The sequence below is a fragment of the Lonchura striata genome, chromosome 5 (genome assembly GCF_050655825.1).
Source record: "Lonchura striata isolate lonStrDom1 chromosome 5, ASM5065582v1, whole genome shotgun sequence".
In the NCBI taxonomy this organism is placed as follows: Eukaryota; Metazoa; Chordata; class Aves; order Passeriformes; family Estrildidae; genus Lonchura; species Lonchura striata.
The window spans coordinates 33,665,652-33,693,485 of NC_140707.1; the positions used below are offsets into that span (position 1 = coordinate 33,665,652).

The 27,834-nt window shown below is 42.5% G+C and overlaps 1 protein-coding gene across 2 annotated transcripts in view; it reads left to right on the forward strand.

Moving 5' to 3' along the window:
* Window positions 1-132: 132 nt before the first annotated feature.
* The window catches only part of TSPAN18 (tetraspanin 18), a 190,332-nt gene continuing 162,630 nt past the window's right edge, over window positions 133-27,834 (forward strand). For both annotated transcript variants that reach the window (XM_085580236.1, XM_085580242.1), the window contains exon 1: window positions 133-27,674. The gene's annotated coding sequence lies outside the window, so the exon portion shown is untranslated. The remainder of the gene's footprint in view (window positions 27,675-27,834) is intronic.

Here is a 27,834-nt window from a genome sequence, read left to right on the forward strand (position 1 = left end):
TTGTGTATTGAAGTGTTTTCCCCTTGCTTCCTCTCCACCCCTTTCTGCTTTACATGCAGATCACTGACATCTTGCTTGTTCAAAGTATCACAGGTTGGATGTGCCTGTGTGAGATCAGTGTGGACTGTAAAGATCCTGCCCAGCAGGAGGAGGTGACAATTTTCCTGGGCTGTATTCTAAAGTAGACTTTGTCTTGTTTTGTGAAGTATGTTTGTCTTAGGCTGAGCTGACTCAGTGATAGTTCCTTGAATTACCTGCTATCTCCTAAGCTTAATATTTGAAGGTGTTGCTTCAGATCTGCACAGTCTGCACAGTTTGAAGTCATTAGCCTTGGGGACTAATTCTGATTAAATACAAGCTTGTTGCTATGCCCACAGTGCATACAGCTCTTGCAAGCTTAACTATATTATTTTTTTCCTACTCACTTTCAGTAGGATTCCTCAGCCCCTGCCCTGCTACTGTGAGAAGGAAGAAAGCTATGTGGCCACTTTTGTTTGTCACCACATGCTGGCCTTGACTGAAAAGCTCTTCAGAAGTAGATAGACCAACTATATAAATTTTCTTGCTTTTCTCAGCTAAGAGAAAGTGGATATGAGCTAGATCTCAAAAGTCCTTCAGATCCTGCACCATATTGATGCATCTGGACGTTTGAAATGGCTTAGAAGAACCTAAGGTAGTGTGCTAATGAATTTTACAGCTATTGCTTTAGGAAGTAATAAACATGACCCAAGTCCTTGTACATGTTTGACGAAACAGAGTGAAATTTGCAGAGAAGATACTGGAGTGCTTCCAGCAAACACTGGTGGCAACTGGTCTAAGTCAAGATTTCAGGAGCCCTGACCAGATGAGTGCAGAGCAAGGCGGGCTTAAATGGATCCTGAAGCCACAGGAGGGTGCAATGATCTGTCCTACCTGTTAGTACAGCTTGTTCCTTTGGGCTGTCCTGGGCTGTGCTTGAGGAGAACTTGCTTCTTGGTCATATGGAGTCTCCCCTGGTAGTGCTTTCCCAGGGCTCCACGATTTAGAGGGCTATGCTTCCTGGCAAAACTGCCAACCCTGACCAGATGGCTCCTAGGTGGGGAAGGGTGCTGCTGGTTTCCGTTCAGCCTTTTGTGGAGCTGGAAGGAGAAAGCAGGGGACTCGAGGACAACTGCTTGTCCCCAGCTGCCCGAGCTCTTTGGAAACCACTTGCCTTTGGCCACTGGAGGGAGGTGTTCCACCAAGAAAATCCAGCCCGGGCTGGTCCCAGGGGAATGAGAAGATGACACTGATGGCTTCCTTCTGCTCCCAGTTACTCCTGGCAGCAGGGTAGCTAAATTAACTTGTAATTGCAGATGTATTCTGCTGTTCCTTGGGCCAGGCTCCCAGCTCCTCTCCAGAGGTAAAGGTTTGCTGCTGCAACTAGAAATCAGCCTAGCACTGAGACTTGTTGGGAGCTGCAGTGTTTGTCTAGCGAAGCTCACAGCGCCAGCCTCTGCAGAAGCTCAGCACATGGAAGCGTTTGTGCACAGCCAATAAGCTGCTCTGTAGCTGTCCCAGGCCAATAATTAATATTGCAAGAGCAGAGTTGTGACCACCCTGTGGCCTGAAGCAAGGCCCCTAGTAATGTAATGAACTAGTGATGTTGTTCCGTGTGATCATGAAGCACTCATGAGCTGCTATAATTCTTTCCATGAGGTGTTGTTTTTTTTTCTGGAGTGGGAAGAGGAATTGCATTAGTTAGACTGGCTAAGGGTAAGTCTGTAGGTCGCAATGCATCTTGTTTTCTGTATGGAACATACTCAAATTTAACATGTAGCAGCTGTTCTTTTCCTTATTATTCTCCCATGTGTGGTGGTGTGGCTGGTCCCTGCCAGCTTTGTTCAGGATTTAGGCTTAATGTGGTAGACTTCGGAAAAGATTGGTTTCTGGCTGCCAGAGGAGAGACTGCAAGTGGTGGTGTCAGACTCTGTGACATTGTTGAGGAAAGTGAGGAATGGGCAGCCACAGGGGCTCACTGCTGAAAAGCCAAAGGACCCTGGAATTCCCACAAATGCTACCATTCAATGCCATAAATGGAGAACATACCCTCAATTATTCATGGGCTGGCTCTACCCCATTAGCCTCTGAGACCTTGCTCTAGCCTTGGCCTTTTATCACATACAAGCCTCAGTTAGCAGACTGGATTTCTGAATGATGTCTTAAACCAGGTTGATACTAAAAGCTTGTCAGTGTAAAAATCTACTAGCATGGAAGGCTTCAAACACTTGTAAACTGGCAAAAGGCCCTCAGCAAAAAATACTCAATTAGCGAACCAAAGCTATTAGTAACATGTTACTAGTAAAGCTACTAAGTGTGCTTTAGCCATTATAAACAATTTCTAGCAGGTGTGTGCTGGCAGAGTTCATGCAATTTTTTTGCCTTGCGGTAGGAATCTTCTCTGCCAAACATGGGAAATTACCTTCTCCTAAGTAAATTCTGTAACCCTGGCCATGAATTCTTTCTACTCGCAGGTATAAATTGTCTGGTTTCTCTCCTCCAAGCTCCTAATAATACAATTGACTGGGGTTTGTATGCTGTTTGGCTTTTGTGGGGAGGGATTAGGGGAATATTGGATGCTGTGTATCAGGAGGAAAATGACTCTCAGCTCTCTTGGCAAAAACATTACTTCCATTTAAAATAGGGGCTTAAGAGAAGGAGAATACTCTAAGTAGTACATAAATGCTCTATGATGTATGGAATCTGAGAGGGAAAATCCTGCTTTAGGCCCCAAGGATGGCATTTTCATACACTTCAATCAAATGTTTCTCTGGTATCTTCTTTCCTATAACTCTGTTACTGATGAATGGCATCATGGAGTAATTCCGCTGTCCTCAACAATGCAGAGTTTAGCAGAAAAGTATGGAAACCTACTTCTGTAACTACAAAAGGAAGCAAGAGAGCATTTTCCTTCCCACCTATAGGGTCCAGATGCTGCTAATTCCTGTTCCTTCACAATGTTTCTTTGAATAATGGCAGCAGCTCAGGGATTATCCTGGTATTGCTCTTTGTTCTGTGAGTGTTCACCAGGTTGGGAACTATATTGACATCAGACCTAGGCCTCCTACTGGACCCCAGATCCTCACTATGTCACCAGAATGCCAGACCTTTTCCATCATGTGTCTCTGGCCAGCATTACCTACTGTTGATAAGTTTAAATCCTTCGCCATGTTGTCTCTTCTTGTCCAAACAATTTTTCTGGAGGTTGTCAGTCTGCAGTTCTTCTGGAATCTGTCTGCCACCCTCAGGTAACCAGCTCCAAAGCAACAGCTGTGACAGTGCAGGAGATCAGAGCATTGTGCACCAGACTAACTTTTCCCTTCTTTTTGCCCTTAGAGTTACAGACTGGACATATGGAAGTTCTTCAGAGACAGCAAGAATCCCAGAGCATGTGATCATCTGAATGGATTACCCAGAGTGTTTCCTGGGTATTTTCTGCATAGCACTTCTGGAAACTATTTGGGGTTTACTAGGGTGGAAATGTGAGGTCCTGTCATGTTATAATATAGGCATGTGCTTTGTGCACTGAACTTGCAAAATGATGTCAGAATAGTATAACTCATGCAGTGATGTCTGCAGACAGCCTGGAACAATAACCCAGCACAGTGCAGACCTTTAATTTTGGCAAAGGTTTTTTCACAATACTCTCAAGTATTCAAAAATAAGTTGTTCTTTTAATATGATGTTGTAATTAACTCTGGTAAGCACTGATTGGGATTTTTTTTGGCAAAAACATTTTTCCCTAGAGGATGTAAGTTCCTATAAAACAAAGTGTGGCTTTGTTTTTTTTTTCCTTCTTCATAAACAGACTGAAAATAGTTGAATAACTTCTGATTGAGGGATTTCTTCTGCTTTCTCAGTGGTTACACCATAGTAAAATTGCGTAAAAGACTTGGGATTCAATAAAATAGGATTATAAAGCTATATTCTAAACTTGTGACCTAAACCAAGGATACATTGGTCTTCTGAGGTGGAATAGACTGAGGAATGTTTGCCAACCCTTTCAGTGAAGAATTTTTTCTAGTATTCAATCTAATCCCCCTTCTTCCCCACAACGATTTGAGGCTGTTTCCTCTCATTCTGCCACTTTTTACTTGGGCAAAGACCCTGACACCTGATCACTTTGTATTTTGGACAGGTTTCTCTAGACTGCTGTGGGCAATTCTTCAGAGCTGCAGAACAAAGTAGGGCAGAGCAGAAGCGAGGTGGGCTCCGTGTGGTGTATGAGGGAAGCTGCCTGGAGAAACCAGTGGATGCCTTTCCTCAAGACCAGTGCATTCCCAGTCACCTGGGAACAGAGTTTTGCACAGGATTTGACTTCAGCACCTGCATGGCAGCAGGTGTGTCACTGGTGTCACGCTGGGGCTTGGTGGGAGCTAATGTCTCCTAGTGTGCTGTGAGGCTGGGGGGAGATGGTGGAGAAACTGAAATGATGCAGCCACTGCTACTGTTGTGTGTGGTTTGGTGGGTGTTTTTGAAGGGGTTCTTTTTTGGCCTTGTTTGGTTTTTACATGGAAATGCACAAGTAGCAGGTCTGTATGAACCTGTAGAATGAGGTGGTGTGGAAGGTGGGCTGGGGCAGTGTGGGAGCCTCTGGAAGGTGAGGTGTACTCATAGGAAGGAACTGCCTAAAGAGGAGGCCTTGGCACATGGGAGGGAGGTGTCTGGGACAGAGAGTGGGGGTGTGGGGTTCAGCCTGACAAGACAGGGACAGGAATGGGCCCCTACAGAGCTGAGGAGCCAGCCAGCGTGGCCAGGTAGGTTGGTTTGCCGAGCAAATGCCAAGCTGTGGTCTGGCCATGAAGGGTAGCAGGATGAGTTGCAAGCAGCCATGGCGGGGATGTAGGAAGATAATTTCTCTGAAAGAGTTCTCAGGAGACTGGGACTTAGAAAACAGGTAGGCTGTATTTTACCTGCTGTCAGGTGTCAAAACCACTTGACAGTGAAGTTTGCCACGCTGGTTCTTGCCAGCAGTGAGAGATGGATGAACAGAACTCAGTGTGAGCACTGCAGTGTAGGGCTGCTCTTGTGGAAGTAGTCAGCAGGGAATGCAGAAACCACAGCACCTTTATCCTTAAGTGACTCTGTTGCTTTTCCCATTAACTTCAGGATCAGTTTGAAACCAATTGTTTATAAAACAATCTGTGAGGTTGCCAGAGTTGCCTTTTGAGTAGTTCCAAGTATTGGCAGTGTGTCTATTGTTTTATACACTCTCACCACAGATGTTACGAAAACAATCTCCTGCCTCCTGTAACACCAAGATTGAACACTGGTTCTCATGCTTGCTGGCTCTTCCTGGAGTCCCCAGCAGTTCCTGCTTTGGCTAATGAATACCAAAACTTGATGAGGAGGTTTGGCTCCAGAATGCTGTGGGGACCAGGCTCTTGGCTGTACGGAATCTCCTCACACTGGTGAGCTGTGAGCAGAAGTGGGAAGATGTCCTTCCAGGGATCAAGGCTCCAAAACAGAGGTATGTCTGGGATTTGGGAACCTTCTCTTGTTTTCTCTTAGATTTCCCTCAGTATCCCTGTGGTCATTAGTGAGGAGCTTGCACTTTGTTAGGGTAGTGAAGCTAGTTACACCAGCTTTTATGTGATGAGAAGATGCAGAGAGCACATCACAGTTCAGATGGCTATCATAAAATAAAGTTGGCAATTTCATGCCTGGCTATAGTGGAAGCTAATTAGCTCGAGTCTCTCTCATCTAAGCAAGGCAACAGCAGGATTATATTGTCTTCCTATTAGGCAATAGTCTTGCCTGACATGAAATGAGATGTCTGGCGATTCTCATAATTGCATACAGCTATTTACTTTTTACCACTGCTCGATTGTCTCACTCTTTAATAGGCAGCAAAATGGTAATGAGATCTTCTCCTCTCCTCTTGAATTCCTCACAAGCCATGCTGAGGTCTCCTGCTCTCCAGTAGCAAAGGGGAGGGTAAAGCAGAAGTAGAAGAGAAAGCCGTCTCTTTGCCTCTACCCTGAAATCAGCTTGGTAGGAAAGGTTAGTGTGCTGGATTCTGATGTAATGATGGAATCTCCTGAGCAACTGTTTCATGGTCAACCCTTTACTCTCCCAGACTAAGAGATCTTCTGTCACATCCTTCTGTTACTGCCAGCAGAACCTTATAAGAGCTTTTCTAACTGTTGTTTGTAGGAAGAGGACTACAGTAGCCCATGTAATTGTTTTATAATATGCAGAGATGTTTCCTGTAAGGATAAAAGTTGAGCATCAGAAGGTTGAGAGTATGGCATAATTCAGGAAGGCTTGTAGTGCTTACAGCTGCTGTCAAATTCCATCAATAAAAAGAAGCCTGCCTCACTGACAGTGTAAGACTATGGTTAGGATCCATGCAAGGACAAATTAAAGATTATTAAAACTATAAAGCTCACCTGTTTATAGCAGATGGGTTGGTAACAGAAGCAGAGAATGTCTTGATAGTCTGGTTAGGGGGTTAGGAGGAGTATATTTCATACAATCATCATAGAGTAGTTTAGGTTGGTGGTCCACTACCTCCAACCCCCTTCAATGAGCAGAGACATCTTCAAAAAGATCAAGTTGCTCAGAGCCCCATCCAACCTGGCCTTGAATGTTTCTAGTAAAGGTGTATCCACCACCCTGCTGGCCAACCTGTTCCAGTGTTTCAACATTGGAATTGTAAAAACATTTCTTACTTATATGTGATCTGAATCCACCCTCATTCATTTTAAAGCCATTAGCCCAGTTCTATTGTAACAGGTCCTAGTAGAAGGTCTGTCCTCATTCTTTTGTAAGAACCTGTATTTGTGCTCTTGAGGCTAAGCCTGCCCAGATAGCAGGGCTGCTATCAGATGTGCCTAGAGGACCAGCCTGACACACTGCATCAGGTTAGGGTTATCCAGAATTTTGAAGAGCACTGTGTATGGTAATGAATATAAAGTGTGAATGCAATTCTAACAGCCCTGGGTTTTTTTTTCTGTAGAGTTACTTACAAGGACAGTGAGGGCTGTAACAAGAAATGCTGAAGCTGGTGTTTGCCCTTTCCTCAGGAATGAATGAAGGCTGGTATTGATAAAACTCTTTGGCTTCAATAACATCTTGCTCATTGGAATAAAATGAGACATGAGTTGAGAATGAAGGGTGAATAGCTATGCAAGAAGGTTCTAGTTTAGGGAAACTTCCGGTGCTGGAAATTCTTCTTATTATATGACTAAGGATCCTACTGAACATAGTTCTGTCCATGATCCATGGAAGTCTTTTATTATGTCAAAACAACTCACATTCTCCTCATTTTTCTTGCACACCCTGATGCTATGCCATAACTGCTGAGACCTTCTGTCATCTAAGTAATGCCCTTGAATGTTGCTGTTTTCTTGTTCTGCTGGAAGCCTTGAGGGCATGATAAGAACTAGTCATGGCCTGTACATCTTTTCCAAAAGTAAAGTCTAACCCCAGCTATACATCCAGTGTTCAAAAGAATTTGATGTTGCAGCTCAAATAAAGCCCAAGTCCAGGAGCCCTGTCTGCCTGCTTGTGCAAATTTCTGGGATTCATGAACAGAAGGACCTCCAGTTACTTCCTATTCATAATCCTAATTTTAGCTGAAGGCACTGCATCCCTGAAAGTAATCATGGCTTGGGAGGAGCTTTCTGGCATACTTACACTTACTTTTGGAGACCTACATGTAGGAGTCCAGCTGAAACGCTTTGATGCTTATAATTTGGAACAAGAATTATAAATCCAACCTGAACCCTGGATTTCACTTGGCTCTGCAATAGGTCTCTGTGCAAGTTCAGCTGGAGCCACCAGCTCACAACAGGCTCATTATTTTTGCAAGCCCTCTGGCATTGCAGTAAAAACTGTTCATTGCAACCTCCTAATGCTGGTCGTACCTGTGGTCTGCTCAAGTCCACAGGTCTCAGATTAGGAGTAGTTTCTAGGCTGTCACTGATGGCTGCCCATTGAAATGGGTCTGTGAATACAAGTCAGTGTGGAGCAAGTTTATTCCTAACTCCAGTGTTTAGAGGGAGCACAGAGTTGTAAGGCTGCTTTAAATTTTGGCACAGGTGACAGAACTGCTTGGTGTCTTCCCACCAGAGAGGCAGCCAGGATTTGGGCTGGGATAGAGATTTATCATCCTGTTCTGCCTTTCCTTGCCTTCAGGACAAGAATAAAGGTTGGTTCCAAGAAGGGCCATGGATATTTATGTGGCAGTCAGGACAGCCTTAGGTGAGGCTAGGCTTGGGAAGCATTCAGGAGAGCTTGAGGACTAAAAGGAGTTTTGGGGATTTATTCAGGATTTGTAGTTTTAAAAGAAAGGTTGGTGAAGGTTTTGGTAAATGCATGCAGCTCGATGTGGGAAGTGGTTGGTGGACTGGATTTAAAACTAAGATCAGGAAAAAAAAGGTTGGCATGATCTAAGGCTTCACCTCAGCCACAAGCTGGTCTGATCTTGATGTTGAAATCACACCCCAAAAGCTCATATGGGGTTCTGCAGAGTTGTCAGCTGTTGATCTTGTCACCATTATCCTACAGTTACAAGTTGAAACTGTTTTTCTATGAGTCACACAATTTAGCAGAGTGCTGATTCTACTCCTTGGAAATCAAGAGTCAAGCTCTGTAATAAATCAGAAATATTTGATCCTCTCTTACTCCAATTATACAATTATATTTGATTTCAGTTTTCCATTGTCTAAAATGTCATTGCATTGTCTTAGCAGTTTTTCTCAGTACTTTTACTCCCTCCCTCACTTCCCAGTGCTCTAATCCTTAAACTAAGGACTTGAAGAAAAAGGAGTAGTGTGTATGTATTGTTGTTAATGGGATAAAATATCCCATTTTATCCCATATTTAGTTGCAGACCTTGCAGCTTGAAACATTTTGATCTCCTAAATCCAGGGAGTAGGGCTCTTTGGCAAAAATTTATCTTTTCTCATTCCATGAAGGTTTCCAACTCCGTTAGGCCTTGGAATGGAGGGTGCACTTTGAAGGCCCTTGAGCAAATTGCTTTGATTTGAAAAGGGCTCAAGTTCCTGTGACCTGTGTGTATGAGGATTTCTTTCTTGGAAGCAGTCCCTCAGTCCCATGTTGCAGAATGCCTTGTCATCCTAGTGCACTAATACTCCTTTCCAAAATGCTCTGAGGGGGGTTGTTCTGTTTAAGGGAAAGAGGAAACAGAGAAGGGAGTTTCCCTTGTGCTTGCCAAGGTAACAGGCAAACCTCTTCTGAAGCTGCTGCCAGCCCCATTACCCTCGTCACCTGCTATTACCCAGAGAGTCTATGAACTTCCAAAATGGTTCATTTCAAACTGAAGTGTCCATGTTCTTTCTAGAGCCTGCTACTAACCAGCTCCATCCCAAATTTGCAAGCATCAGAGAGATTCTCAGAGCTTCTAACTTCTAGCCATAAGCTCTCAGCATACTACATTAAATGCTGCTACCAGTGTCAATCAGAGAATGCAGGGTGCCTCTCAGCAAGAGAAGATGAGGAGCTGGTTTAATTGGGACATTCAAAGATGTGGACTTAATTAGGCAATTTTGTTCATCTTGCCTGGGGATAAGAGGATTCACTGCAAATAGCCAATGGAAAGTTTTATGAGAACTGTTAAATATCTGCTGCATCTTCTTGTTCTTTCCCATGCAGGCTGGAGTTCCTCAGACTGCTTTCAACTGATGTCAGGATTTTTTATCATTCACAAGTGCTACTCCCATCATCCTTTCAGCAGCCTTGTTCTATGTGGCTGTTTCCCCATTGGGGCTGTGCATTCCTCATCAGTGATCCATAGTGCAGAGTAGCAAATCATTGTTTGGGTCAGATACTTCATCTAAGGGTGAGATTCCCAAACTCAACTCATCCCAGAAAAACTCTGGTTATATCATCTTCCAAAGAGATAGAGAGGTTTCCTTTCTTTTGTGAAAGAAAGCAAACTTTCTTTTTCTTCAAACTTTCTTATTCTTTTCTCTTTTTGGCAAAATCTCTGATCTCTTTTTTGTGTAAAAGAAGCTATAGGTTTTTATTTGTGTTGAAATGCCTACAGATTTTTCAGTGAAAATTAATAAAACCTGGAATTAAAAGAACAAAGAGGATGTGCAATGAATATTTTTTTCTATTTTTCAGTAAATGAAAGATCTTCAAAACAAATCTGTTGCACATTGCTCTTTGTATCTAGAAAAAACAATTTCTTGTCTAGGCCCTGTATGTATGTAAAACACCTTGCCCTCTCCCCTCTGTAATGTTAAGATTTATAGGCTTCCTTTCCAACTGCTAGTCTTTCTTCCACTGAAGGAAAATAAAAACAGCAATAAATTTCCAAATTCAGTTGCCAAAACTAATTCATCATTTGAACATAGGCACCAGCTCTGATAAGATATGGACCTGCATCATTCAGCCTATTCAATGAATTTTTATTTAGTTACTGGTCTGACTCCATTGGGAAAAAAAAAAGTATTACTGAAGCCAAAAACTGGTGGGTCATTTTCCATCTAACAATTCCATATGTAACCTGCCAGGCCCCTATGTGACAGAGTTGTAGCTATTTGGGAGCACTGTTCTATTACTTTGTATTTAGCTCCAGTTTCAGTACTGGGTATAGAAAATTGAAATGTATTTCTCCTTTCTTCTCCCTTTTCATTTATAGCTTTATAAAAATCCCCAGCCTATATGCCAAGGCCCACTAAAAATCTTTAGCTGTCTTTTAAATCAAGTACACAAACATTTGTGATAAATAAAATAACACATTTATATAGACTATCTCATTCTCCTAATAGGTCTCCCTAAATTAACTTATGTCACCAGTAATGTGTTAGTACATATATCTGTATTCCTGATTTTCCGTAATATCTTCTCAGGAATTTTAAAGATACAAGTCTCCAAGTCTATCAAACTTCCAAACTTATTTTTCCTAAATCCCTCTATGAAACATAGAAGTATAACTTGAATTTTTAGAAGAATTGTATGAGCAGGAAAATTGTGTCCTATGGTAACCCTCTTGCTGTATTTTTTTTATTTTATTTTTGTTAAAAAATTTTAGCTTCCTTATTTCTGATCTGATGTGACCATTAATTCTTCAGCAGCCAACAGTCTTGGCACACTTTGGATTTAGCTAAGTGAAGAGATATTTTCTTTCATGTTCAGAATGTTTCTGTGAAAATTGGTAAACCAATCCAGTGGTAGTAAGGAGAGAGACAGAATTAGAGGTGAGAAAGGAAAGAACCATAAAATTCAAAGAACCTTTTTTCAAAGCCAAGTGCTCCCCAAAGCACACTTCATTTCCCTAATTTTGGGAGCACACCTGTGGTGCCTAAACTGACAGCCTAGTCACAGCTGAAAACCTAATCTGGGCTGGGGGGTGAGCCCTTCAATGGCTGCTGAAGAGAGGCTCAGACTACAGATCAGCATCATTGCTGCAGGGCCATTGGTGCCTCTCTGACCTTGTCTGTGGAATCTAAGCATGGGTGACTCCATTACACTCAACACACACCATTACCCTGCCCTTTGATTCATCTCAAACTTGGCAGGTTCTTCCAGGTTTTGGCTCTTGAGTAAGGTCTGGAATGTCTCTTGGGCTACACTTGTGGCAAACATATGTTGGGGTGTAGTCCACATGTGTGGTGGTGATGGGGGGAAGAAATAGTGTGTGGAAACTTCTCTCTCTCCCCTCCACCCTCTTTGTCACCAATCCATTTCCTTGGCTTAACATTTGTGATCTGAAGAATCTGTTCCACAGGCCCTATTTCTGGCTCACTTTGCAAGTTACTCCATTTAACAGGCCTTGCCAAAAGTGGTTGATGATAGCATGAGGGAGAAGTCTAATGGCTTTCAGCTACAATATTCACATGAAATCCCTACTACAGAGCTGACATTAAGTGAAATTGCTGCTGAAATAGAACATTCTCATCTCATTCAGTGAAACCTGTTCTTACTGGGGTGTGATACCCTTCCTTCAATGGCAGTGCATGCCATTAAACTGTTGAAGATCTGCAGATCTTCCCCATTTACAGGATTATCTGGCAAATGTTTTTGCTTTGCTGAGTATACTGGAGATGTGCTCTTTCCACTTCACTGAACTTCACTGATCCCAGGCTTCTAGTCTGGGGTGGGTTTGGGTGTTTTGTTGGGTTTTTTCTTTTTTTTTTGCACTGTAGGTGGCTTGGATCTAGGAACCTCAGGTAAAGTATTGCTCATATTGTCTGTGATGCCTGGCGTGAGGTGGAAAAGGCTGTGTCCAGCACTATCAAAAAAAATGATTGTAAGGATACTCCAGAATTCCTTGAGGAAAGTAGGCTGTTGGCAATGCTGTTTAAAACTGGGGAAATCTGTGAAACAGTCATGTGAATTCATTGCTGGGAAGCAGAAAGGTAGGAATAGGGACAAGGTCACATAAGCACTGCTAATGTCTCATGCCCCTGGCTCCTGAAAACTTAGGTGCTCCTTTTGAAACTCCAAAAAATGCAGTTTCAGTGCCAATACCTGAGGTGGAAGTGGGCAACCCTATGTCCATGGAGAGCAATTCTGCTGGTCTGGTAGGGTCTAGATCTAATCTCCTCACTGCTGACCCATGAAAGGGCAGAAAACTGGAGTTTTTCTTCTGAGATCCTTACCAGACTCCAATTCTGATTAGTTGTGGCTGGGCAAGAATGCCAAGCTTCATTAGAAATTTCATCCTTTTGAAATTCCCCAGGAGCCGAACAAGGATAAAAAGAGCATCTACCAAATAGGGACAATAATGAGCATGTAGGCTGCTGGCAACAACAGGCTGAGTGAGGTACATCCTGGTGCTGCTCCCTAATATTCTCCATTAACAGCCCACAGGCATCCTGGGGAAGGAAATACAGCAGACCAAAGGCCAGGGAACAGACAAAACAGGAAAGGTACAAGCATTCAAGACCCCTTGCAAATGAATCTGATTTATTAAAATGTATCCCACCTTCAGTCAGAAGCTTTATCAGGTGCCCTCCTGACCCTTTGTCCTTCTGTCTCTCTGCTTTAAGCTTGTTGCCAAGCTGAGAGTTCTGCCTTGGCGTTTGTAACCATCTCATTTTATCAAAATTGCTTGTTCTTTGACTAGATCTTTTTCTCATGCCCCTTCAATTTGAGCCAGCTGAATTTTGCTCTGTCTCCAGTAACTATTTCTTTTTCTGCTGTCAGTGAGTATGGGAATGGAGGCGTTTGCCTTCTTTTTGTCATTTCTGTAACTCCTTCCAAGCAGCTGGAATTTATTTTAATAAAGTTCATTTCAATGGAGCCTGGAGCCATAATACATGAGGCTGTGATCTCAGACGAGCTCATAAATTAAGTAGGGTCAGCTCTGGTCGCTGCATGCATAGGAGACCTTCAAGGACACCCTGTGTGCTGCTCAGCCTGTGCCAAGGCTGCAGCGACTGCCAGACTGTGCCTGCCCAGGAGGCTGTCTCCTTTGGTATGCTGTCTCTGGTCACTGCCAAATGCTTCAGAGGGAGATACATGATCCCTGCATTGGGTGCATTGTTCTGATCTGATCTGAAGAGCCTTCTAGACCTTTATGGCATGAAGCTGCTGGTCTGCTGTCTCCCGTGTGCAAGGGTAGCTGGGGGCTGCTCACAGTGTCTGGGCAACCTGCTGACAGTCCTACAAAAGGTGCTCCTGCAGGCTGCTCTGCTGCCAGCCCCATCCCAAACTTCCCTGTCTGGATTGAAGGGTGAATGTGAATGCAGCACAGAGGGGTCTTGACTTTGTGAGGGAAGGAGCCAAACTGAACACACCCTTTGCAGTTTTCCCCCTGAAGCTAGGTAATAAGTAGGTGTTTTTACAAGAGACATAGTCCTGTCATAAAGACTCTGAAAGACGGTGACCTCCACTGTTATGCTGTAGTAGTTCTGACTTCCCAGAAATTATAACTTATTTAAATAAGAAAGAACTTTTCTCATTGAACTTGCAATTGTTGGTTCACATTATGTCTCTGACAGAAAGACTGAAACGCCTGTCTGCTTGCCTCCTCCACTTATTAAATGCTTTTTCTATGTGTAAATCCCTATATTCAGCAATTATGTCACCTCTAAAACTTCTCTTCTGTAGGCTGAATTAATTGGACAGAATAAGCCTTACATTTGAAATCTTGTTTTTCAGTTCTTGTGGTCCCTACTACAGATAGCCCTGCTCAGTGGTAAAGCCCGTGTGCTTTGATATCCAGCAGCGTGTTTTTAATTCAGATTACAATAAAATCCACTGATTAGCAGTAAAAGAATCCTTTAGGCTATGTTTGACAGTGGTTTTTCTTCATCAGTGAACCTACTAATTTAACCTTTCCCCTCCCAAGTCGAGGAAACTCCCAAAAATACTAAGCATTTTTCCTGTTAACATTTAACAGCTTTTCTAATACCCTGATCTTGACTTAGTGTTAAAAGCAACTATGAGACATGGTCTCTGTTTTCTGGAATAGCACAATGTGGAGAGAGAGGCCCTCAAAGAGCAGGAAGGCCTCCAGGTCAGGAACTTTCAAAAGCTGTCCTGTGACCTTCCCACTACAGAGGGATGTACCAGGCTCAGGAGAACCCTCTTCCCTTTTTTTATAGTCTCTGGTGGTGTTGAGTGAGATAGGACTATTTGTTTTCCTACTCCTGTTTTTCTAGTCCCTTTTCCTCTTGCCAAAGCATACTACTTCATCAGCTGTGGAGTCAGAGTTCGCACAGAGATGTTATTCACCAAAAGATTAAATTTGTAGCACTGCTCTGCTTCCCACTTCTCTTTCTTGATGTCTTTTCTTTTGCATAGTTTCAAGATTATATCAAAATTTTGGAAGAAACAAGCTAGAGTCAAATGCTGTTTGAGCAGGCATTAGGTGGGTTTTTCCACTGACAAAATTGATAACATTTCTCATTTCTGACAAGAGATTAATTTTGTGACTTCATTCAGTTTGTTTTTTTTTTTTTTCTCAGCCTAGAAATCTGCTATCTGTCTGGAGTGCTGAGTGTTTCAGTTTTTATTGGTTTGAATGTGAAACACATCAATAACAGCCTCAATATAACAGACAGGCAGATGCTAATCTCCAAGTCTCACTTGACTTTGAGTTTGTTTGGTATCTGAATCTAAGTCTGCAAAGAGACTGTGAGGAAACAGTGCTAATGCTTATCACTAATTATCTTCCTCACCTTCTCAGTGTCTGTCTGTGCCATCACCTGAGAAATAGTGCTTGCATGGTGTCACAGGAGTGGCAAATATTCTGAATCTGGATAGCAGTACTGATGTACACTCCTGAGTCCTGTCTGGATAATGGCAAGGTCTCAGCCAGATGGTTTTGCTTGAGAATGACTGGATATGCTCTGTAAGGGCTGTGTTTTATTTTCTTCCTGCAGAAAGAAGATTACTCTTCAGCATCTAGCCTGTATTCAGTTATAATTTTTCCCAGGGTTAGTGTCCAGGGTGTATTGCAATATCTCTTGTATTTTGTGGTGTTGGTATCAGGAGGCTGTCTCTGATGTCAAGTTTTCTACAGGAGCTTTCTTAGTAGTTCTTAGGTGTCCTGGATGAGTGTGCTGAAGTGGCAGAGACTGTTATGCTACTTAAATGGTTGCTGCAGGAGAAAGGTATACTGAGTTGAGTCAAACCAAATGGAGAGTGGGAGGAAGTTGAGTCAGAGATTCTAAACATGCATCAAGAAGGAAACTTCACACATATTTCTCTTTATCTTTTGAAGAAACACATAGGATTCTGTAATGGCCTCAAATGTGTTGTGTGAATGGGTGTGGATGCGGGTGACTCTGAGTGTCTCCATAACATGCTACAGATGTTTTTCTGTTTGCTTACTTGTTCTGGACATTTTGTTCAGTTCAGCTTTGTATTGTTTTCAGACTGTTATAAAATAGCTCATCCTCAGGCACTGAGCTCTAGTTGGTGGAGGTACAGCATCCACTGATTTCACATTTACCACCTCCTGAGATTAGGAAGAGCTGCCTTCCTATGCCAGAGTGCACCAACACGCTCTGCAACACTCCCTGTGCCTAGCAAGGGTTTTGGCTGCCTGTGCCCAGGAGCAGGTCTGCTGTGTGCAGCTGTAACCTGGGGTGGGATGCTGTGAAACAAGCTGTGTGAGATCTGTGTGGAGCCTTGGCAGGGTCTCCCCCTGGAGGGGCCTGGGAGAGTGGTGAGAGGCACTGCAGCTATGTTGCAGATACGCCTGACCATGTTCCTACCCCCGGTCCCTGACCCAGTGACTGGAATTCATAGCCTGACTTGAGAGCTGCCTTGCCTTGGACTTGTCTGGCAGCTGCTGGCCTGAGTCCAGCCCTGATTAGAGGCACTGGACATGCTCTGCTTCCCTGCTGCTGCACTGCAGCCCTGCACTTGTGGGTGGGAGCACCACCCTGCTGTCACCCTCAGCCCTTGCAGAGCAGCCCTCTCCTGCTGCTCTGACACCTTGCATCTGGCAGAGCTACAACTGAGATATGCAGGGCATCCCAAGCTTGCACTAATAAAACCAACATCCCTCACCACAATGTATTTTTGAAATGCATCCAAGAGGTTGAAGGCTTGATTTAGAATACTAATCACCTCCTTTCCACTAAGGCAAGCTTTTTTGGTGGTGTTCAAACTTCCAGGGAAAGGAAGATCATCAGAGATGGAGGGAGACATTTGAAACACAAGATTGGCTTTTCATACGTAATATCACAACTTCAAAGTCCACTAGCTAGCACATGATTTTTTTCAAAATAGCTCCATGTGATAAAGTATTCATATGTGCCTTTTGTGAGATTGTTTAAGTGTTTTTGGGTTTATGGAAAGTCAGTTAACAGCAGTCCCAGCTTCAATGCATTAATGAGTGATGCAAGCTGTACAATAGGTACAGTATCTCACAGTGTTCTGCACATGTATTCACAGGGTTCTACACACAGAGTGCTTTAAAATAGAACCTCTTTATAGTTTTTATTTACAAATAACACTGACAGCACTTCAGAGATCTTGCAGTTCATGTGAGAGAACCCTTCCAGCAAAAAATAGGAATTGCTCTGGTTGTCTTCCATATGGGCTGGGCTGAACTTACTTTACCACAGCCTTTAGAAAAGTATTTTCCAGCTGCTCCTTTTTTTTTTTTCTGACCAAAGAGACTGAAAATAGAGGCTGAAACAAAAGCATCTTACAGGCCACAGGAGGTGACAGAAGGAGGCCATGTGAGGAGGGATTTTCTGTCTGTGATTCCCTTTTTTGCTTCCAAAGCCCTTGTCATATTCTGCATTCCACCTAATCCCCCAGATTCTGATGCTAGGACCACTAGGGCAATCTGTGTGTCCTTTTCATCAGCAAATGGAGTAGCTTGCTACCTGGGGATGACTGACTCCTACTGCTCAGAGATTCTCTTGACTGCCAAGAGTTCCCACCACATGACTGAATGGCCTTTGCTTGGAGAAACAGGCCCTGACTTCTAAGATGAAGAAGGTAAGGGAGGAAGAATACAGCAACTGAACTGATTCCTGACTTTCCAACATGTAAGTATCCTAAACTGTGGGAAAAAACTCATCCATGCTTCTTGAAGTCTCCACAATCTCTTCTTTGTTTCTCCTTTCAGGGCAGAACTGACAGGAACTGAGACAACAATCAGCCTGCATTTAGTGCAATTTCCCTTGAGTGGCCTTCTGCTTTTAGCCATAGATATTATCTGCTGTGCATTACATCCATATCGTAGATTTGGAATTAAAGGTGGGAAAATATCTCCTTTTTCTGTGTGCTATCGTATCCATTCTTCTTTGGTCACTGGGATGTCCTCTACAGTCAAAACAGGACTGGGGGATAGTACTAATGGGAGCTCAAAGGCACAGCCTAATGAATCATGCCAAAATAAGTACTTGGAGAAAGGCACAGGACTTCTTCTGTCTCCGTAGCCCCCCTTCCATGCAGCAGAATCTGGGTGAGTGGTTCTGTGTGACTGCAATTATAAGGTCCATGCCTGTATCTACAAGGAAGTTCTAAATACCAAGAACATGGACCTGGGAGAAGCTTGAAGTTCCATACAGATGTGGCAGGACCAGCAACTCAAGAAGCAGTTAGAAGTGCATCACTGAAGAAAAAGGTTTATTATGTAGTGGGTATTGCATTAATTTAACACTGCAAACAGACACATAGTATGAATTCAGGCACTTGAATGCCTCCCAGTTCACCAAACCCACTGGTTTTACTGTATCCACACTGCTACAGACCCTCAGCTGTCCCCCTGGGCAGCAGTAGAAGTCACAAGAGTGTGGACATGGATGTTCCCTGCCTGGTGCCTCCTTGCTTTGGCCTTGCAACATAGACTACATATCAAAGGCCTTGGGTGTTTCCTTGCTTTTTCCTAGTTCCTCTTGAAAAGTTGACCCACTTAGCTTTGCCCAATGACTGCAGTACACAGCTAAAATTTGTTTTCTGATAATCTCCTTCTTAGCCATTGGGACCATTTAAGAGTGGAGTTATCTACCTATGGTCCGTTATTATACACAAGAGTGAACTTGTTTGGCCTTGAGTCTTATCCACAGCCTGGGAGGTGTCCTGCCTGTGGCAGGGCAGGTGAGACTAGATGATTTTTAAGGTCCATTCCAGCCTCTTAACACTCTATGATTCTGCTATTGTTAAAATTAGTTTTTCCATGCCATATTCTGGTCCCTTTCTACAAGATAATCACACCAATCTTTGTCATTTTTGAGTCTGGGATCAAAGCAGCTGAGATTGATCCTGCTCCTATAAATTATCTCTTTTGCCCAGTGCTCAGGAGAGCATAATTCATACAGTTTAGCTGCATTTGGACATGGGGAGGTGAAGAGGTAGCTCAGTTCATCCTGACTCAAATGTGAGTGTAGTTTATTAGGGTTCTACACATCCAGCTACTACTGTCAAAAATGGCAAATTCTATAATATGGTGTCAATTGCTCCACTTCTTTTCTCATCTAGTTCCCTTGTTCCTAGCCACATTTCAAACACATAGTTTCTTAAACTCTGCTCCCATTTCTCAGTTACTGCCATTCCTGTTTCAGGGAGTAACCTGCATTGTCATAAGGAGCTGTTGAAAACTCCAGGGGAAGATTAATCACAACATTAATTTAGAAACCAGTAAAATATGAGTGATAGTATTGCTTCCTCTGGGGATGAGGAAGAGTTAACAGTTTGAAGACAGTCAAACACTGATTCTAAATGGGGCTGCAGCCCTTTCAGTAGCAACTGTTCTTTTTTGATAGGTTTTTGAATGGGAGGACTTAAAGAGGCTTCTAAGTAGCAATTTGGAGGGTAAGTATTAACTAATGCTTGATACTTTATTACAGTGCTAGAGGGCACTGTACTGTTGAAGGTAATGTTTATGGATCAAATATAATAGCTAGGAACTAGACAGTTTAATGGCTTGAGATTCCTTTGCACATTTTGTTAAAAAGACATGCTAATCCTGACAGTGTTGTAACTCGTAATAATTGCACTCTCCCTGTCACAGACAATCTTTCTGTTAAATTCTTTGTTGTCCTGACCCTGTGAACTCCTTTCTTCTGAAAATGTACAAGAAAATGTAAAATTGCTGCCATTCTGGTAGAAAAACATTCTGCATGCAGTTTGCACTGTTGCAAATGTCTGTATGTGGTTCAGGCCACATGAAGTCTGCTTTGCTTGTCTGAATACAGCTGTGGGCAGCAGCCCTCCACGAAAATGGTCTTCTCTCCAGTTAAATCAGCTTTAGAGTTGATAGATAAGGATGAAATGTACTTCTAACTGCTGTCAGTTCAGATAAACACAACTTAAAGCCCTTTTTACAGAATGCCACCAGTTTTCCTAGAACACTATCAGAAAGCTGGTGTCCATCACTGTGACTCTAAACAATTCTCACCTTCTGCACTCCAGCATTATGTGTTTCTCTGGGGAAAATTGTTTCATCTCTGTTGCTGGACTTTTAAATGAAAAATATGAAATAGTAACACTATCTGAAAATTCATAGCTTGTCTACAAAGTTCTTTTTGTTCATGCTTCTTTCCCCCTAAGATGTGGTTTCATAAACAAAACATTCATACATTTGTCTAAAATATTAAAATAGTTTTGGTTTTAGGTAGAATTAAATTTCAAAGTTAAACATGAATATTCACTTTTTAAAGTTTGTCTGTTTTTTTTCTTATTCTCACTTTCATTTTTTCTTACTAGAAAGAGAATTAAAATGAAGTTGGGGAATTTACCTGCTTCTTACAAATATTTATAATTATCAAATTTCCTTCAAGTATTTATTTTTCTTTATAAAGTTTTGAAAACCCAATTTCTAAGTTTTCACTTAGAAATTTATTTTAAAGTAATTTGACTAGTTCTTTTTCTGAACTTCAATCAGTGTTATCATGTATGTTCTTCCTGTATAATCAAAACATGAGGAAAAGTATGTTATTGCTGTTTCTGGCCATCACCAAAAATATCAGTCCTAGACAGTGATATCATGACAGCAAAGCAAAACCTTGAATGATGAACAGTCTGTGCTTTTACAAGGTCCCAAACAGAAATACACACAGTTAGCACTCCCATGAAATCTGCTGTCGGGAAGATTTGTTGTGATGGGTGGAAGTGCCTCAGGAAAGAGTTTTCTGGTGGCAAGTGTGTTCTGGTTTTGTCTTGGGTCACTGCCCAAGTGCACTGAAGAGGCAGCATGCAAGTGAAGGTCAGGGAGACCCAAAACTGTGAGGGTAAGCCCAACAGGGTAGGTGTTCCTTTAAAAATAAGAACTTTTATTGCCATTTTCTTTTACTGCAATTTTCCTTTTCTTTTCCAAATTGTTTGTATTAACTCAGAAGAAATAAGATCATATGGAGCACCTGAACTGCCTTTGGTGACCTTTCCTACCTTTCATAATATGACTTCTTTCTTCACCTTGCATGGCTGTGCCTGCAAATCCCATTTGTGCATTCCCATGAGCCTGTTTACAGTGCAATTTCTACTTGGCAATGAACCACTATTTTTTCTGCTTCCCCTCCCATCCCAGCTCATGTTCTAAGCAGCTGTGAGGTGGGCTGATCCTTCTCAGGAAAATCCTAGCTGTTGGCCTGTCAAAGGAAGAGAATGAGCTCTCCACACTGCTATGCATCCCATGGTCCTTTCTTCTTCTTTCCTTTTCCTTTTCCCTTTCCCTTTTATCTCAGCTTACCTTTTAATTTCCCTGCTTCTGCTTTAGAAACTATGGTGCTCTCTCATTTTATTCTCTCCTCGTCCATCTTTGTGGATTGAAGACATCAAAATCATGAAGGAAATTTTTCCAAGTCAAAATAATTGTTTTGAGAAGTGGCTGGTAATGTTTTACATATTGGGTTTTTCTAGGGAGATACTCTACAAATATGCTGGCAGCTCATAATAGAAAAGTGAGAAAAACACCAGCACTGTCTGAAATTCACCTGGAAGATAGGCAAGGAACTTGAGGGTGGATTTACAACATTTCAGGAACTTTCTTCCAAGGCGTATTCATTTCTCTCTCTAAAATACATTAAATGGCAATGAAATACAAGAAATGTCAATGATTCCCACATACTAGAAAATGGTTTCCTTACTAGCTGTTGCACATCTGTGATTAGTTTATAAGGGTTTAATTTTGGTCTTAACTCCTTATCCTACAGTACACAGAAGTATTTAAGTTGCTTTTGTTTTGTGACACTGCCAGTGGCTATAATCTTTATCCACAAAATCTTTCTTGTAGGAGTTGTCACCATTCTGTTTTGCAGCAGATGGCAGAGTTTTGGGTGCTGCAAGAACTTGCAAAACTACTGGACTAAGACAAGGAAGATGAACGTTGGTGCTCATTAGAAAGCCTCAGGTAACAGTGACTACAGATTCTCCTCATTAAGGACTATGTGTTCCTGGTTCTCTGGCTGACCCTTACAGCACATTTGTGTGCTCCTGGGTGCCATTTCAGTCCTATGATTTACCCTTTTCTCAAAATGTAGATTAATAATGGGATGCTGGCCATCACACCGGGAAGCAGGCTAATGGCTGAGAGCGGGAAATAGCCAATTAAAGGATCAAAGTCAGGGAAATTAAGCCTTAGGAGGAAAGGGCACAAATAGGGTGGGGTTGGGAAGAGCAGAGTAGTAGTGGCCCTCAGGGGACACAACAGAGGAGGAAATGGGACCGAAATCAAAGCAGCTGAGGGCAAAATGCAACTGCTATCCCTTGTAGGAATTGTCTTGGGAAGCAGAGAAGCAGCACAGGAAGACAGAAATGGAAAAGCTGTGGAATATGTACAATGATTTTGAGAATTGTTTAGCTACTGCAGCCTCAGGGGCACTCCTGGTGAGCTGGGCTGTGCACACAGAGCTTCCCATGTGGTTCAGCACCTGCATTAGGTGCCTGCAAGCTCCTGCTTCCCTTCTTGGCACCACTCCACTTCCCTTTCTCGCCTTCGCTGCTGGTGCCTGGATCCCTCCCTCACATGGCTCCTCCCTGTCATCTCACCTCTGCTTTTGGAGTAATGATTACTAACATCCTTACTGATATTCCCCTGCTTTTGACAAGCTGGATCTTACATTTTAAAGTCTTAACTATATGTAGATGTGACCCTGCCTAGCTAAACCATCTATTTTCAACTTGGTTCAGCGTGGCAGTGAGAGCATTCCTACTTTGGAGTAGAGGGAGCCTACGCTTACCCTGCTGAAGCCAACATGAGGTGGCTTGAACAGCAGTGAAATAGGACATTCCGAAAAAATGTGCTCATATGATGCACAGAGTGAAGTTACCCAAGAGACACTTCTGTTGGAAAAGGGTTTTTATGGAAAATTAGATGTTTACAAAACAGGGAAAGTACTCAAATATTTGTTTGGGTTGATTTCCCCCCCTGAATCATTTAAATGGCAATATGCAAAGCAAAGTAATTTTTCTTGTATGTCACACTGTTTCATTAAGGCACTAACAGAAGACACTTGATCTAGAAATTAAGATAAGTTGCTTCAATCAGTACTAAGTAGCAGGTGCCCTTAGTGATTAAATGTAATAGAGTATTTCCATTATTCTATTAAGCTTTATGTCAGCAGTTGTCATAGTTCCTCTCTTATACTGAAATACTGTGAAAACACATTCAGAATAACATTTTGGGATCTTGGAATTAATGCTTTCTGAGAGTGTAGACGAATAGAATTTTCTTTGCATGGAAAATGTACAAAATTTGTGTTGGGTCTATAGCAGATTAAAAGCCAGGAGCTGGAATATTTTCTTTTCCTGTGAAGGATGAAGTATTAGGTTTAATAATACAGTCTATTTCTGACATGGTAGGAGCTATTTTGCTTCTTTTTTTCCTATATTATTTGTGAAGAGCAGAGAAGTACCTTTCTCTGAGGAGGGTGCTCTGTACCCTCTCAGGGTAGTCTGCTCTTTCCCTGCTGTTTGGTGCTTGACATGTATTGAGGGTTTTGGGGATAAAACTAAACCTATTACACAGCAGGATAATTCATTATTTAGGTGGAAAGAGACCTCTAAGACTACCAAGTCCAACCCAGTCCTGCCAAATCCACACTAAGCCATGTCCTTTACTGCCACACCTGCTAAATGCTTTACTGAAGTCCAGGTAGACAACATCCACAGCCTTTCCCTCTCCTTTTGGAGAGTCACCTTAGAAGACCAAGTAAGTCAAGCAGGACCTGCCTTAGAGCAGCAGATACAGAAAGAGAAAAGCAACAGAAAAAATACTTGAATGATGATTAGGTCAGTAGCCTGGGCTTTTAGCTGCCATTTAAATTTAAATATGCACTGCAATGAAGTACATAGCCCAAATGAGTCTACAGAATGCTTTGGTGATGTGCAGTCTGAGACATTCATAGCAATGTGTCTTTGCAAATGACTATAGTCTGGCTTCCTATGGTCAGCTACTGGGAGTGAGCAGCCTCCCTCACACACTCCTCTATAATGCATTGTGTGGAACAAATACAACTGTAAACATTACCTTGAGCTGGGTTGTGGAGGCAACACCAAGGGGGCTCATACCTGGTGCACAGATATCCCTCAGCCCTCTGAGTCACATTATGTCTATATTTAGTATTGACAATGTCTTTTCAGGAGATATATTATATTACAAAACCTGACAAGTGTAGAATTCCGAGTCTGAGTTAATCTTGTGGGTTAATAATGGACATTTTTTCCTCAAAGTAACAGGAAGGGAGGCATAGACAATAACTTATCTACTTAATTGAAATCTGAGGAGTTCTGGTTTTATTTCTGTCAGCACAATCCCAGGGAAGTCAATCATATGGAACCAAGCATGCAATTTAATTCCTAAGTGTTTGTTATGTTCAAGATGCCTATGTCCACATGGGTGGGATTCTACCAATTCAATCTGAAATAATTTCATTTCTTTCTCAGCTGAACTCCTACTGATTAAAAAAAAAAAAAAAACAACAAAAAAAACCAACCTATTTTTGCAGACAACTGGTACAAGACAGGTGAGGTAGCAACTGTGTGGGAAACAGGGGCAGGATACATACCCTCTCCCACAGACTCCTTGAGAAGTGGGAGAGAAGGGGGAAAGGCTTGTGATAAGACATGAAACTCCTTTTGATTCATCTGCTATCAAAACAGTAATGTGATTCTGTTAATTTAGATAAATATCTAAGGGCCTGGTTCTACTCTGGCTTACATCAACTGTTTATTTCACTAATGTGTAATATATATATGTGGCCAATTCTGAGATAACAGCTGTAGTTCAGTGTCCATTCTGGCTGCATTACTGTTTAGAGAAACATGCTATTTTCTCAGAAATGTTACTGAAAGAAAGAAATCCATGGGCCAGGAAAAATGGGATTTTTTGAAAATGTTATTCGTATCTCCAGCTAGCCAATGCTGACTGAATTCAAAAGGACTAATGGGATCTTAATTGCTATTCTACATATTCAAAACAAGAAAGGGAAGTTCAGCATTTGATGGCAGGAATGAGTTCAGCTCCCTCCATACTCCCTCTGAGAAGGCTGGTCCACTGTCAAGAAGTGCCTGACTCTGGCAGTGATCAGGACAGATATCATCGACTGAAATATAGATACCTAAACTGCTGGTTTTGCATGGGACTATCTTGTGTCAGATGAAGGACTTTGAATTTGTCTTTCTTGAAACTCCAACAAGTTTCTCTCAATTCATTTTAGTGGCTTGCCAATGTATCTCTGAATAAAAACCCTGTCCTGCAACACTGAGATTTGGTACTGTTCACAATCATGCTGAGGTGCACTCTGTCCCAAAGGCCATCTTATTAACACAGACAACACCTGACATCAAAAAACATTGTCCCCCGTACTGATCCCCAGGGACAACCAGTCACCAGGGACAACCTTTTGAGCCCAGACATTCCTTCTGTTTTTCTCTCATAGCCTACCTATTTAAACAAAATGTCATCATTTTGACTAAGAGGATACCATGTCAAAGATATTTCTGTACTTCAACTAAAACAATATTCACCACTGTCCTGTCATCCACAAGTAAAGCATACAATTTGTTAAAATAGTGGTCCTTTCATGACAAAATCCAGTCCTTGGGGAGAAGCAGTGCTGAGCATGTTCCCAGTGTTCCCTGGCTTCTGCTTTCCCTCCAGAGGTCTTCCATGTATGAGATCAGCTCCAGCACATAACTTCATTCTTCCAGTGCCCAAAGCTATACACAAGTTTCCCATGCAGAACTCAGCTTCCACATGCTTTCCTTCTCTTAATAGCAGCAAGGAAGGATGCCAAGAACATGGGAACGTGTGTCCCAAACCACAGTCACACGTTCTGCTTTTGGCCTCACTTGATAGCATTTTGTTTCCATCGAGTCTCTGTGCATAAAGTGAAGATGATAATGTTTCAGTGAGCAAAGCATAAATGCTCTGTGTCAACCTGATAATCCCATCTTATTTTGCACACTCAGCTAAGGATGTTCCCTCTCTCTCCCTCCCTCCCTTTGTCTCCTAGCATCCTGCTTAGTGTCTCTCCCATTTTTCTCTAATGTACTAATCAGTGTGATCTTTACAGAACACATTCAATTATCATTATTGCTAGGGTGTCTGGATGTGCTGATGAAGCTCATGGTGCTGCTATAGCAGGTTGTATCCAAGCCTTCTTTACCTAAAGGTTTTTAAGCTAAGTAAGACAAAGGCAAGACAAAATCAGAGCAGTGAAGCAATTTGCACAATATTGTCTAAATCAGGAGCAGAACCAGGACCCACAGATTTAAAATCTGTTTGATCACCTGCTAGACCACAGTTAATGTAAATCCACTGTAGTGGTTGACCACATGCCTGGGTTACTAGTCCAGGTGACAGAATGTTTTTTATATTCCTTTAAGCCTATGTCCGTGCCCCAAAGTTATTCAGCTCTTCCCAACTTCTTCCAAACATAAAGTCATATAATTCACCTCAGAAGAACATAGGACATATGTATATAAATCTTAATCCCTGTTCTTCTAGCAATTTCTAGAACCCAGGTCCTATGCATACCATGTTTTACCTCAGAGTCCTTTTGTTTGCCTTCTCAGGCTTCTGTGTTGTGATTCAATACCATGAATCTCTATGCTATAAATACCATATTCATCCTCTGGTCTCAGGAAAAACCAATGCTGAAAATGTGTAGAGTCTCTGGTGTTTGGCAGACCAGTTCCTCTACTACATGTAGGAAAATGATTTCTCTTGTTGATCTTGCCAGTACATTTTTCTCCCCTTCCAAAATTTAAATTACTATATTCTGCCAAAATTTCCTTCAAGGAAAATCAAAAATATTCCTGGTACAGCGTGATGAATCACTGGAGCTTTTTGCTAAGTTGTGCCCTCTGGATATCTTCTTATTATCCCTCCAAAATCACCCTGAATGTGACAATAAATGCAGCCACTGAATTAGTGTCCATGGAACCCTGAGTAAGGGGAGCTGGAGTGGTGGTGCTGTGTGTTTACCCTGAGTTGTGGGTTTGTCTTCTGTAGAACCTGGAGGTGGATCCTGGCTGAAGAAAAAATGACCATAGAACATGGCTCTCCTGCTACCACAACCTTAAGGGGCATGAAAACAAAAGCAAGCAGGAGAGACCAGGCTGGCCCTGAAATGTTGAGTGGGGCTTTTGGAAGGAAAGGAGAGGATAAGGTGCTTGGATTGTTTAAACAGCTGCAGTGAATCAGCAGCTCTCTTTCTCCAGCCCTCCCCTTGCTGCACAGCAGCCCCCTCTATGCCAAGGAAAACAAAGAAATCCCAAAAAGTGCAATCTACCACAGTGCAGCCGAATCACACTGCAGGACAGAACCAGCCTTTAAACTAGTGTAAGAAAAGAGATGCTTTCAGATGAGGCCTAACAAGAACTGCAAAGACTTGTTGCAGGAGCAAAGAACAGGAGGAAGGGTGGGAGAGGAAAACACTGAAAAGGAAAGGACCAAACTTGGCTTTGCTGTAAGCAGAGCCAGCTGGGCTAATCACAATGAAAGTTCCTTTCAGCTGTTGCAGGGTGGGGTGTGCTGCTGCTGCTGCCACCTGTAACTTGTGGTTCCTGCTGTAGCTGGTTAGCACCACCAGCTAACAAAGCTGCTGCTAACCAACAGGGCAGCTTCTTTGTCCTGAGTCAACTCTCTGGGAATTTAGAGCCTATGGAACCATATCCAGGCCGCAGCCAAAAAGTTTGAGACCTTGTAAGAACCACGTTTGTTCTGGAGAGAGCTCGGGGGCTGCTGTCACATGTGGATCAAAGCAGCGTTTTGAGGACAACCCCAAATATGAGGATCCATAGGAAATCTGCACGAGAAGCAGGTGAGTGAAAATTGCTAACACTCAACATGCAGCAGCACTCAGGTTATTGCTCCAAGGCATCCATCCTCACCCTGCCCCCGTGCAGCTGCTGGGCTCAGCTCTTTGCCTGGCTGCTGCTGGAGCTGTTGGCCAGTGCCCATTTAAGGATAGTTACTGCAGG